This window comes from Pistacia vera, unplaced genomic scaffold, assembly GCF_008641045.1.
Source record: "Pistacia vera cultivar Batoury unplaced genomic scaffold, PisVer_v2 Contig190, whole genome shotgun sequence".
In the NCBI taxonomy this organism is placed as follows: Eukaryota; Viridiplantae; Streptophyta; class Magnoliopsida; order Sapindales; family Anacardiaceae; genus Pistacia; species Pistacia vera.
The window spans coordinates 1,867,904-1,877,545 of record NW_022195991.1 but is presented as its reverse complement, the minus strand read 5'-3'; the positions used below and the strand labels follow the sequence as shown (position 1 = coordinate 1,877,545).

General features: G+C 35.9%; 1 protein-coding gene across 1 annotated transcript in view; it reads left to right on the top strand.

Moving 5' to 3' along the window:
- LOC116127338 (putative cysteine-rich receptor-like protein kinase 35) overlaps positions 1-9,642 on the top strand; it is a gene marked incomplete at its 3' end in the record, with an annotated part of 55,048 nt that overhangs the window by 26,157 nt on the left and 19,249 nt on the right. The window lies entirely within an intron of this gene.

Sequence of the window (9,642 nt, the reverse complement as noted above, 5' to 3'; positions counted from 1 at the left end):
AAGTGGCAATAAACCTTAAGCCCAATACCCATAACATTATTCCAGACTGTCAACTTAGCTCAATTAGAAACTGCACGCATTGGCCCAGCAAAAAACAGGCCGAAAGTTTGTTCTTAGGCCCATAGATAGAGAACACTGATTGGAGACGGAAGATAAAAGAGAGAGCAATTAATCCGATATATGCAGGAGATCATCCATTACATATTGACATGTTACTGTTGGTGATAATTCATAGCTGCATTCCATTTTATTTCTCATATTACAAGTAGCCAACATACATATATTATGAGGATATTACTGTTGGTGATAATTCATAGCTGCATTCCATTTTATTTCTCATATTACAAGTAGCCAACATACATATATTATGAGGATATTACCTTCCTGTGGAAGATAATCAATGAAGATCTAAACTGATCATTTCAATAGACTTTTCTGATTCAATCTATTGCTTACCTTCTTACGAGCCATCTCAATTGCTAAACAGAGATGTAATATTGGCCAAAATTTTCTGACCATAATCTATGCTAATACTACTAAAGCTTGCTGGGAAATATAAAGATAAACAAAGAGAAAATCTGAGTACGTAATAAGTGAATGACAATATAATTAAAATTGATTGATTCTAGGCGTGAGCCAGGACTTTATAGCAGCTGTAAATATAAATGCAAAGCACAGATGATCGACTTCTTTAGCATCTCCATTGCCAAATCAGTTTCTTTCTGTGTATAATACAAATTATAAAGGTGAATAATATATTATAGGAATATTAGTTATTTTTTCCAGTTAGTAGTCTAAGAAAGTGGCTACTGGAAGTCATAATCATAAATAAAATATACAAACATTAATTAAATATAATGAATATAAAGAATCCAAAAATATGTTTTTTTATCTAATAAAATTAAAATAATAAGTGTATAAATCAGAGATTTTTTTTTTAAAATATTATAAAAGTTAAAAATAATAATATAAAAAGATTTAAATTTAAAATCAAGAAAAAAAATAAAAAATGTTAAACAAAATAGATAGGTGTATTTTATAAACTATTTGTTACTTTGTCTTTTTGTTACTCATGGTCAATTGTACTATCATATATACAAAAAAGGTAAATTCTTTTGTTTTTAACAACGGTTAGTTATTACTTATTATAACATTTGGGCTTGTGATATCACTTATTTAAACCTTCTAGCCTAACGCCTTACATTAAACCTTAAAAGGTGTGAATGTTTTAAAGCCCACAGACTTTATACAAACCAAAGGTCCACAGGTCACTTATTCGAACAGGTAGGAGACAACAGACAAGGACATTAGCCTATCAATGAGAAGGAAAATTAATGGCCAACCGTCCTGGTCCCTGGGCATTAAGTATTTAGGGAAAGACTTCTATGGTAAAGGTTGATTCATTGACTTTAGCTATGACATTAAATATATCGGGAAAAGACTTCTATCGTAAGGGTGATTTACTTTGACTTGCTCATCCTTCGTCAGGATTTTCTAAATATGACCAATTCTCTGATGTTAAAGGAGGTGATGTGGACAACACACAAATATTTATATCAAGATGGAGTTCGAACTGGGTCATACTAACAGTGAAAGGGACGGCACTGATGGAAATAAATAATTCGTTTGATACGGTATTGGGGATACTATTATAAGTATCCCAATAAAATTAATTAGTCAAATATTATTATTTTTAAAATATTATTTTATATTTTTTAATTTATTTTAAATCTTTTAAATTTATTAATCTAATTAAATACCTTTAAATATTTTTTTTAGAAATTATAAAAATATTCTGGTCATCCTCCGACGGTGGTGACCTGTTGTCTGTATTTAATGAGTATATTGAGGGTATTTTTGTTAATTTTTAATATTTTATTATAGGGGTGTTTAATAAATAAATAAACATAGGGGAAATTTTTATTAATTTTCAAATCCTACATTGTAATACCGGCCCAATTTAACTTTTTTCAAAATATTAGTCTAAAAACTATCAGAATGATGAACCAAACGGAGCCTAAGATTTCTTTATTTTAATTAGTTTAATCAAATTCTTGTTGATTTTAATATGAAGACTTATCCATTTACAGATTTACGTGTCTTTAGGTACAAGTCAAAATAATCTCAAGAATGAAGTAAATAAGAATTCTTTATTTTCTAGATGATTTTTTTTTTTTTTTGGATTAAAGTGTTATTTAATCAACATAGAGTACTTTGTCGAGAATAATATAACACTTAAAAGAGAGAAAATATTAGTCGGAATTTGAGAATTTCTTTGTTCTAAAAATTACTATCACATTAATAAATCTTATTGGTGAATAATTGAGATACCGATTAATATCATTTTGAAATTGTCTTAGTACGTACTATCGATTCATTATATATCAAGACATTTTATTAGTAACCAAGGTGAAAGGAACGACACTGGCCTAGTGATGTGAATCACAAACAAAATATGTAAGCTTAAACTGGACCTGCATATTTGTGTAAAACATATATTTGTCATCTGTCCAGTATTCTATTTTCAGATTTTAGTAGATATTTGAAGTCGTCCAATTTTGATATGGTTGATTAGAACATCTCCAAATGACTCTTTATATGACTCAAACTCTTTATTATAAAGAGTCTATTAGATTTGAATAAAAATTATGTTCTTTATATTTAAAAATTAATGAAGATATTTTTTATTTATATAAAAGATGCTCTTCATATCGGAGATGCTCTTATTTAAGCTCCTAAAACCAAAAGGTTATAACGAATTCCGACTGATTCCATTAGTGATCAGCTGAGAGCTTCTAATTTCCAATACCATACCCTCCAATTAATCTAAAATTGATGATGAAATAATGATTTCTTGACATACATATACAGGATTCAAGAGTATATTCTCTGTTATCAGACAATTAACTACAATAGAAGCATAGCTGCTTTCCATTTTAGTTACCAATTGAACTACAAAATACAAAACAATTGATACCATGTGAAATAATATAATATATAATATTTATTCATTCCAACTAAATTTTAGTATCATTTGGAATTTTCATGGGGCATTTGCATAATATATAAATTTAATTGTATTATCTTGTGATACATAAAAGTGAGCAGGTTGGGGACAACAGACAAGGACATTAGCCTATCTATGAGAAGAAAATTCAATCACCAACCTGATCCTTGGGCATTAAGTGTCTACAGAAAGACTTCTATGGTAAGGGTTGATTCATTGACTTTGGCTATGACATTAAGTATATCTTGAAAAAAATTCTATCATAAGGGTGACTTTGGCCTATTCTTCCTTTGTCAGGATTTACAAAATACAAATATTTATATCAAGATGGAGTTCGAACTAACCGTGAAAGGGACGGCACTGATGGAGTGATGTGAATCATAAACTTATAAACTGAATGATGTGGGTTTTGTTGTTTCTCTTGTTAATTGATTTTCATCTATTAGCTTTTGAGCTTCACACAAGCATTATTTGAAGTGATAATAACCCTTAAGCCTACTACCCACGGCAGGAGAGCAGTTGTGACAATAGAAAGTAATTTTTAGCCCCTATCAAATTGGTCTACATATCCTACTTTTAAATGTATTTATTTTTGACAAATTTAACCTTAATGACATAATGATTTCTATATCCAGTTTTTATTTTATATATTTGTTTTAGTTTTTAACCTTTGATCCTTACATAAACCCTAAATCTAAATTTTTTAAATCATTGAAACATTTTTTTATTCAAATAATTATTTTTTTGATGAAAATATATTAGTAAAGTTATGAAAAGAGTAATCACACAACATGATGAATCTGAATTTGAAAAGGGAAAAATAAGTATCAAATTTGAAATTGGAAAAAAATTGGTATTGGGAAAAAGTGGTTTAATTAAAAACCCTAGTTAAATTTAAAATTGGGGGAAAATAACTGCAAATAAAACCCTAATTAAACCTATTAAGGAAGGCTATTTTCATTATTAACTATGATTTATAGAGAATTTTTTTTTTAATATAAAAAAAGTGTATTTAACAATAGGGGATAAAGATCACTTTGATGGGATTAAAGGTCACTTCTCGTGGCAATAACCGTTGAGCCCAATATCCATAACCTTAGTCCAGATTATAAACTTGGCGACAAACTGGACGAATTTTCGTTCACGGGCCCATAGTAGAGAATGCTAATTGGAAATTGAGATGTTACTATTGGTGATAGCAGAAGAGCTAAAACTTTGAGAAGTGAAGTGGAGCTAAAACTTTGAGGAGTAGAGTGGACCTGAACATTGTGTGAAATACATATTTGCCATCTGCTTAGTATTCAATTTTCAGATTTCAGCAGAATATTTGAAGTTGTCTAACTCTGAGATGATTGATTATTTAGTCTCCCAAAAGGTTATAACTAATTCTGACTAGTTTCCAATAATTATCAGCTTAAAGTTTCTAATTTATTGGGGATATATCTAAGTTATCAGCCAATGGAGCAAGGAATGACTTGCACGACACCTATCCCTTGCAGATTTGTAATCTTTACCTTGATTTTCTCTACTATAAATAGAGGACTCTCCCTCTCATTTTCGGGATTTTGATTACAAAAAACCATCATTCTGATTGTAATCATATTCTCAAAGCAAAGATAACTTAAGAAAGAGACTGGCTTGATATTTTGTCTAAATATCAATCATGTACCTCTACTCATTGTTCCTATACACGACCTCTTAATTTCTCATATATAGGATAACATTAGATGTAGAACTCTCCTTAAGCATCCGAATCACTTTAAAATATCCTTTCATTTATTATTTGTCTTGCATCTACAATCATTCACGTGTAACTTCTAAGAGCAAGTTAGCATTTTGCACGTGCGAGTCATTAGTGTCAAAATCAAGCATTAGTGTCAATCAAGCATCAATGGTTTGACACTAGAAGAGGGCTCTGATTTAGTATCTGCTCTTCATCAAGAATCTCTGATCACAGTTCTATTCACAACAATTGGCTCGTGGTCTTGAAGAGCGAGCTAGCACCAGCAACAAATCCCCCCAAGCGTAGGTAATTCTTCTCCTAAAGTACCTCCAATTCCATAGAGTATCGTGGCGGATATTCCTTGGCTCATAGCTCGACCCAACTGTGAGGAATAACATGGATGGGTTCAACATACTCTCTAAACAGTCAACTAAAGGTTAGATTTTTGGATCAGGTCATACAACCCAATTTTATAAAGCGGTGCCGCCACGAAGATGCTTAGGTCGTGCTAAAGCATGAAAACGGGCTAAGCCCATGCCATGCACATTATATTGCGTAAAGATAAGGGGAAGCAGGTAGCCGATAATGGGCCCAAGGGCTCTAAAGGACCAGTGAATTCGATCGTGAAGCAAGTAGAATACCTGTGGCTTTGCGACTTGGCATTATGTCGCATATGAGCAGTCCCTGCCACATCGCATGGGTACCCCAACAGAGTGCAAGACAAGGAGATCCTATTCGCCAGCGTGATGGTTCTGACCATCACTGCGAGGGAAATGCCCCCATCTCGGTCAGTTATGACCACCATAGGGGTCGAGATAGCTCCCCTACCATTCCATGCCTTCACATGGCTACAGCTAGCATGTTATCAAGGTATGCCAGAGGATCCAGCCTAGGTGAGGAAGTCCGACATGCGGTCTTTCCTCAATCATAATAGTGAGGGTCGAATCCACGTTGCGAAAAGTGGTCCTTAGGTAGCTCCGTTTCCTCAGATGAGGAGTTACAGCAAGTTTGGATCAAATTAGAGCTCAACAAAATAGCGAGGAGGTCACTGAGGTGTCTCCCTTTCTCCCATAGTATTGATTGTTCCTCTCCTGTCAAGATTCAGAAGCTCGACATGCGAGCATTTAATGGGATTTTGATCCGTATGTCATCTCTATTAGTTTAACGACCTCATGGAACTTCACCAAGTTTCTAACTTAAATAAAGTCACTGCTTAGCAGTGACTCACTACCCCACACAATTGTTGGTTAAATTGCTTCCCTAGGATTTTTAATTTGTGGCAGTAGATGATTTTGTTATTTTTGAGACACTTCCAAGCTAACAGGAAGTTCTCAATGTCGTTGAGCTATCTGAGCAACACAGTAAGAAGGAATGATTCCTTCCAATCTTATATCGATAGGTTTCACAGAGAGCTACATAAGGTGGCTAATACGTTGAATGTCAATTCAGATCTTTATATTATGGGAGTTCGCCCGCAAACCGTCTGTGGAGAAGTTGCAATCTGGGATATTTTCCTCACCCGCTTCTACAACCTTACTTAGAAGTATCTCAAGATTGAAATTCAGTGGCTGCCTTAAATCGCCATGACCTCAGTCCTTCGACTAGTTGCTCCTAGTCGGAGAAAGAAACCATTGGGTAGTAGAAAGCTGATCGCAAATAGGCTGATGCAAGAAAGAAGTAGTGGTTTGAGCCTAGAAATCTTATGCCCAGGTTCCTCGTCGCGATCGCAATAAGAATTAGTATACTCCGTTGAATGCATCGATATCAGCTATTCTAGTAAATCAAAAGAAGTTAATCTGCTCGGAGAGCCGATGCCCATGAATAACCCTTTAAGCAAGGAATAGTAAGAAATATTGCCGTTATCATTGGGATAATGGGTACCATACCAATGAACACTGGGCTCTTAAGCTAGTGATTGAGGATCTCATTAAAAAGAGGCACCTTCAAGAGTATGTTGATGGTCCAACTGCCACTCGGGAGAAGGATCAAGGGACCAGAGGAAGAAGCGTCGTGGTCACAAGGGCTTTATCTCATCGAAACAATATTTAGAGGGTCGTACCTGTGCGGGGAATTCTTGAAGTGCTCAAGAGAAGTATGTTCAAAAAGCTTGTCATACCTTAGTGTAATGTGCACGGTGTCATGACCTGCAAAGTGCGTAGAGAGGAAGATTACCCTCTCAGAAAAACGCCGATACGATTTCATCACCCCATGAGGTGTCTTCATTGTCGCGCCTGAAATAAGTTGGTGCGAAATTCACAAGATGTTGGTGGATAATGGTAGTGCTGTGAATATCCTATTTCAGCAAGCATTCGAGGAAATGCAATTTTACGGGGCAAATCTAAGCCACCTCTGTCCTCATATATGGTTTTATAGTCCAACACCAATAGGGTACGGTAAAGTTAAGGTGGGTCTCCAAGTGAATCTCGTGACTATTATGTAGAGCAATGCAGATAGCATGCAAAAGAAAGGGAAGCCAATCGGCATTCCCTCTAACAGCTATGGCATGGCAAGTCAAACCACATCAGTCTAGTGTAAGATAGTTTAGATCCTCGGTTTAAGAGAGTATTTCCACAATGGGCCTGTTGAGACTCTATCTGAGGTACGATCAACCAGAGTGAGCCAACCCGTGTATTGAGAATCGAAAGTAACTCATCCCCTCAGCTCTGCGAGATCTGACGAGTTTCTTAGACAGAATATTGATGTTTTTGCATGGACTCATGCGACATGGTCGGAATCAGCTCGAACATAGCCACGCACCTCAACATCAACAGTGAATTAGGCTGTTCGTTAGAAAAGGAGAACCTTGGACCTAGACGCGTTACTGCTCTTAGGTTGAGGTGCATAAGCTCTCTTCAATCGGGTTCATTTGGGAGTCTCATTACCCGAGTTAGGTCACCAATCCTGTTTTGGTGAAGAAACACAATGACAAATGGCAAACTTGTGTTTTTTACCGATCTCAACAAAGTTGTCCGAAGGATAATTTCCCTTTGACCAAATCGATCAGCTCATTGATGCAACTTTTGGGCATGAGTTGTTAAGTTTTATGGATGCCTCCTGATATACATGTCGCACAAGGAGCATACCTCGTTCATTACGAATCGAGGATTGTACTGTTATAAAGTCATGCCTTTTGGTCAAAAAACACTAGGTAACCTATCAGCGTTTGGTTACTGTATGTTTTCATAGATCGGAAGTCAATGGAAGTCTATGTCAATGACATGCTGATCAAGTCACGTGTCGCTTCAGATGACATAGCTAATCTCGTAGAGATGTTCGGCATACTCTAGAGATATAGAATGAAACTTAATCCTCTTAGTGTTCATTCAAGTATCCTTAGGAAAGTTCCTAGGGTATATGGTTAACCGTCGGAGATTGAAGTCAACCCCAAAAGATCCAAGCTCTCTTAGATATAAAAGTCTCGCCAACCAAAAGCAGTTTAAAGCTTAAATGAGAGGATAAAGGCTCTCAGTCGCTTCGTATCAAGAGCGACAGATTATTGGTTGCCGTTCTTTAATATACTAGGGTCAACAAGAGGTTTGAATGGACTTCAGAATCTGAGCAAGCCTTCCAAGTATAAAAAGCATCTCGGAAAAGCTCATTTCTATTGAAGCCATTTCCCAAGGAAATATATTTCTCTACCTGTTTGACACGTAAAATTCAGTCAATGCAGCTCTCATCTAGGAAGAAGGTAGAATTCAGTGGCTAGTACATTATCGAGCAAGCGACTACGGACACCGAGACACAGTATCCAAAGATGGAAGACGTTAGTTTTGCCCTACTGATTGCGTCTAAAAGCTACACCTTATTTACATGCTCACACACATCCCATGTATTAACTAGCTACCCACTCAGACAGTTCTTCAAAGCCAAAGGCTTCGGTAAGTTATTAATAGGCTGTAACCAAGTTAATTCGATCTACATTACAGACCAAAATAGCAATCAAGGCAGCTATTGCTAATTTTATTCGGAGTTCTCGCATCAGCCAGATCGGAATCCTAACAGCTAGCCAGTGAAGTTGTCCAGGAAACTATTCGAAACTTGTCAACTTGGAGTCTATATGTTGATGAGGTCTCGAATAGAAAAGAATCGGAGCTGGCCTTCTTCTCATTAGTCTTGAAAGGACTTGCATTTATGGAGTCCTTAGTTTAGGTTAAAGCTACGAATAATGAAGTTGAGTATAAGGTGCTATTTGCTGGTCTACAACTAGCAAGAGAAATGGGGTCATATTGATCAATATTAATAGAACTCTCAACTGGTTTCAATCAATTTTGGGAGATAATCAAGCTAAAGAGAGAACATGATCAGTTATTTGAAGAAAGCTAAGATCATGCTCAAACCTTCAAACGTTATACGTTCAAGCAAATCTCGAGAGATAGTAACTCTATCGCAGATGCTTTGGCAAAGATACCCATCGCTAGATTCTTTGCTCTAGACGTATTCTGGTTCGATATATCGAGGTTCCAGCATCAACTCACCTGATCATGTCGTGGCTACAACCGAATCTATTTCTTGGATGACACCGATTTTCAGTATCTCCAAAATGGGATTTTGCCCAACAACGACTGAGGCAAGACTCAGTGAACTAAAGCTGCTCATTACCACTTATTGAGATTAGCTATAAAAGCAAGGGTTTAGAGCCCCATCCTCTAAGTGTAATCGACGATGAAGCAGACTATAATAGAGAGATATATGAAGGGATGTATGGTAATCACACTGCCAGCACATCTTCCTTCACTAATAAAATTATTTGTTAGAGATATTATGGCCCTTGCTTCACGAAGATACCTTCACTTTGTGAAAAATGTAATAAGTGCCAAGGGTTCGCAAACATCCCGCGAGCTCCTTCTCACCAGCTAACATAATGACCAGTCCTTGGCCATTCTCTATATGGGAAATTGATCTCATTGGCCCC